The sequence below is a fragment of the Ylistrum balloti genome, unplaced genomic scaffold, assembly GCF_031769215.1.
Source record: "Ylistrum balloti isolate Yb309-2 unplaced genomic scaffold, AGI_CSIRO_Ybal_v1 Utg371886, whole genome shotgun sequence".
NCBI lineage: Eukaryota > Metazoa > Mollusca > Bivalvia > Pectinida > Pectinidae > Ylistrum > Ylistrum balloti.
The window spans coordinates 84348-89649 of record NW_026782930.1 but is presented as its reverse complement, the minus strand read 5'-3'; positions in this window follow the sequence as shown (position 1 = coordinate 89649).

The window sequence follows — 5302 nt, the reverse complement described above, 5'->3', positions numbered from 1 at the left end:
AGACGTGTGCTGATTTGGAGGTGTGTCACAGCATAGCAATCTGATTGGTTACTGCTATGACCTTCACCTTGACCTACCAGCTGTGTAAACGTACAGCTGAGTAAATAGCATTTGGTATCCCGAGATATTTAGGTTACTACGTTTCATGTATACATTTTTAGAACAAACACACATTTAATCAAAGATGGCATCCTACCCACAGCTTATCTTTCCAATCAGTCATAGAACAACGACAAATATTAGCAGAGACTTAAAAGAGTGGATTACCCAGCTGCTTATTAAACGTCGTGTTTTAAAACGATAAAGCTCCGTGGAGTTATTCTTACCAGAGACGATGAAAAACGAAAAAACATAAAAACAAGATACAAATTATTACAGAAAAAAAGCATACATTAAAGATAAATAATTAAGCACTAAAACACGGAAAGCAGGCAGCAGAACACTAATGAAAATATTATACAAGTACTGCATCTACAACCATCCCAGGTGTCCAAGGTCCTCCGAATGGCTGGGAATTAGGCCTCAGTCTGTCGAATGTCATTCGGAAGGCTGTTCCACACCTTTGATGCCTCTGACATGTGGGACCTGAACTCTCTGGTCTGAAATTACATTTTAGAAGATTTCAAATTCACAAGATCTGAAATGTATTACGGAGAGAGACAATTTAGAATCTTAAAAACTTCCATAGCCATACTTTTGATACGTCTGACAAGGAGATATGAACATTTGTTGTTTTCTAAAAGAACATGTACACTCAAAGGACAACTAAAATCACTCAATAGACATGACTTTCCGTTCTTGTATCTTCTCAGGTTTCTAATATTTTTTGCTGATTTCAAAAATGCCATGCAACTGGACAGTAGTTAAACTTTGAACAGATAAAAGAATTGAGTTATCTTGCATGTCTTAGGTTACCACCGATTTTTTTAAGTATACACCATTGTTTGAAATATGTAAAGAAAAGTTCAATAGATGATCAATATCAGTCCCTAATAGTTTAACAGAATCTTCACATTTAACATCATTACAACCAATATCAAAAGAAGAGATACATTCATGTGCTTTTTCACCTAAACAGATAGCTTGGAATTTAGTAGGATTAGCTTGAATACTGTTATCACTAAACTATTCAATTATAGTTTGGCTGCACTTTCTAGTACATTAGAGGGTCTACCAGGATCATCACTGATGTGAGACAAAATGTTGCTGTATACAGAGTACAATTCTGAATATCATAAAAGATGTCATTAATAAGAATGTTGAATAAAAGAAGGCCAACAATTGACCCCTGAGGTACCACTTCCATCATATTGTAACCCTGGTAAAATACTAGCCGCAATATACCACTCGGCTAGAGAGAACTTCTCTTTAGCTTGATTGGTTGAGCGTCAGACTAGTAAGCCAGGGGTCCCGGGTTCGATTCCTAGCGGAGGCATTGAGATGAAAAATGACCTCTGTTACATTGGCGCCGACGTAGGGACCCGGGAATAGTACTTAGCCATGTCCCACCAGCATCGCTGTAACCCCTGGAAACTCGAGGACGAGTTATTTCCTGGAGGGGGAGTATGTAACCCTGGTAAAATACTAGCCACAATATACCACTCGGCTAGAGAGAACTTCTCTTTAGCTCGATTGGTTGAGCGTCAGACTAGTAAACCAGGGGTCCCGGGTTCGATTCCTAGGCATTGAGATGAAAAATGACCTCTGTTACATTGGCGCCGACGTAGGGACCCGGGAATAGTACTTAGCCATGTCCCACCAGCATCGCTGTAACCCCTGGAAACTCGAGGACGAGTTATTTCCTGGAGGGGGAGTTCCTGGTAAAATACTAGGAGGCATTGAGATGAAAAATGACCTCTGTTACAATATGCTTACAGATACTGGACCCAAGACCAGTGCGCTGGCATCTGTTGCTGAAATAGCTGCAGACCAGATCAATGGATGGGCAGTCCAACCCATAGACCCTCAGCTTCTCCAGCAACAGTCCATAGGCCTTGGAAAAGTTCATCAAGATGGCACCAACGTATTTGTTGTTTTCCCGAGGTCAGACCTGCAGGAGTCACAGAACCGTGATCAGGCACTGAAAGCCCTACATGAAAGCAGACCAAAAAGGATTAAAAAAAGGTTCAAAGAACAAGGAGAGTTGGTTATGCATAACTCTCAAAAACTTTAGACAATGCAGGCAAAACATTGACAGGTCTATAATTCTCCTTATCTAGGGGGAAAGGGAAGGGGTAGAGGGTAGGAGGTATGGGGTGGAGAGGGGAGAGGGTAGGGGGTAGGGGATGAAGGGTAGAGGGTACTAATATGAGGTTTATATATGGTAAGGATTATGACACGAGACTGACTGTGAAGGACACATAGCCACACAGGTACTAATAAGTCATTTCATATGTTGAATTTAGTACTGCATGTACTTCTTACAATTTGTGTAATTTTTATAGTTGATAATTTTCATACTGAAATGATGTTGATGGAAGTGACATGTTGGTCGCAGGATCTTGTAACAAAGTTTCTTGAAGAGGGTGATGGGGAGGGGATGGTGAGGGGGAGCAGAGGAGGGGAGGGGGACGGAAGGTATTGTATAGCGATAGTATTCAATAAACAAGCTTTTTGTCACCACGAAGAATGGATCCTTCTAGAGAGGCCAAACAAAGGGACCTGCACTGCTTATCTGGTGTTCAATATTTTAAATTATTATCAAAGCTATACCACCCAAGGCTGAACATTATTTATCTAGGACTGGTATAACACTCGAGGCTGAACATTATTTATCTAGGACTGGTATAACAGTCGAGGCTGAACATTATTTATCTAGGACTGGTATAACACTCGAGGCTCAACGTTATATATCTAGGACTGGTGTAACACTCGGAGCTGAACATTATTTGTCTAGGACTGGTATAACACTCGAGGCTGAACATTATTTATCTAGGACTGGTATAACACTCGAGGCTGAACATTATTTATCTAGGACTGGTATAACACTCGGAGCTGAACATTATTTATCTAGGACTGGTATAACACTCGGAGCTGAACATTATTTATCTAGGACTGGTATAACACTCGAGCTGAACATTATTTATCTAGGACTGGTATAACACTCGGAGCTGAACATTAATTATCTAGGACTGGTATAACACTCGGAGCTGAACATTATTTATCTAGGACTGGTATAACACTCGGAGCTGAACATTATTTATCTAGGACTGGTATAACACTCGGCTGAGCTGAACATTAGGACTATCTAGGAGGAACATTATTTATCTAGGACTGGTATAACACTCGAGGCTGAACATTATTTATCTAGGACTGGTATAACAGTCGAGGCTGAACATTAATTATCTAGGACTGGTATAACACTCGGAGCTGAACATTAATTATCTAGGACTGGTATAACAGTCGAGGCTGAACATTATTTATCTAGGACTGGTATAACACTCGGAGCTGAACATTAATTATCTAGGACTGGTATAACATTATTTATCTAGGAGGTATAACTCAAACATTATTATTTATCTAGGACTGGTATAACACTCGGAGCTGAACATTATTTATCTAGGACTGGTATAACACTCGGAGCTGAACATTATTTATCTAGGACTGGTATAACACTCGGAGCTGAACATTATTTATCTAGGACTGGTATAACACTCGAGGCTGAACATTATTTATCTAGGACTGGTATAACACTCGAGGCTGAACATTATTTATCTAGGACTGGTATAACACTCGCAGCTGAACATTATTTATCTAGGACTGGTATAACACTAGAGGCTGAACATTATTTATCTAGGACTGGTATAACACTCAGAGCTGAACATTATTTGTCTAGGACTGGTATAACACTCAGAGCTGAACATTATTTATCTAGGACTGGTATAACACTAGAGGCTGAACATTATTTGTCTAGGACTGGTATAACACTCGAGGCTGAACGTTATTTATCTAGGACTGGTATAACACTCGAGGCTGAACGTTATTTATCTAGGACTGGTATAACACTCGAGGCTGAACGTTATTTATCTAGGACTGGTATAACAGTCGAGGCTGAACATTATTTATCTAGGACTGGTATAACACTCGAGGCTGAACATTATTTATCTAGGACTGGTATAACACTCGAGGCTGAACATTATTTATCTAGGACTGGTATAACACTCGAGGCTGAACATTATTTATCTAGGACTGGTATAACACTCGAGGCTGAACATTATTTATCTAGGACTGGTATAACACTCGAGGCTGAACATTATTTATCTAGGACTGGTATAACAGTCGAGGGCTGAACATTATTTATCTAGGACTGGTATAACACTCGAGGCTGAACATTATTTATCTAGGACTGGTATAACACTCGGAGCTGAACATTATTTATCTAGGACTGGTATAACACTCGAGGCTGAACATTATTTATCTAGGACTGGTATAACACTAGAGGCTAAACGTTAATTATCTAGGACTGGTATAACACTCGAGGCTGAACATTATTTATCTAGGACTGGTATAACACTCGGAGCTGAACATTATTTATCTAGGACTGGTATAACACTAGAGGCTAAACATTAATTATCTAGGACTGGTATAACACTAGAGGCTGAACATTATTTATCTAGGACTGGTATAACAGTCGAGGCTGAACATTAATTATCTAGGACTGGTATAACACTCGGAGCTGAACATTATTTATCTAGGACTGGTATAACACTCGAGGCTAAACATTATTTATCTAGGACTGGTATAACACTCGGAGCTGAACATTATTTATCTAGGACTGGTATAACACTCGAGGAGCTGCTGAACATTATTTATCTAGGACTGGTATAACACTCGGAGCTGAACATTATTTATCTAGGACTGGTATAACACTCGAGGCTGAACATTAATTATCTAGGACTGGTATAACACTCGAGGCTGAACATTATTTATCTAGGACTGGTATAACACTCGAGGCTGAACATTAACTATCTAGGACTGGTATAACACTAGAGGCTGAACATTAATTATCTAGGACTGGTATAACACTCGAGGCTGAGGACTGGTATAACACTCTAGCTGAACATCCATTATTTATCTAGGACTGGTATAACACTAGAGGCTGAACATTATTTATCTAGGACTGGTATAACACTCGGAGCTGAACATTATTTATCTAGGACTGGTATAACACTCGGAGCTGAACATTATTTATGGTATAACACTCAGAACTTATTTAGGTAGGACTGGTAGGCTGAACATTATTTATCTAACACTCGGAGCTGAACATTATTTATCTAGGACACAAACTGTCACAGGTAGGGAG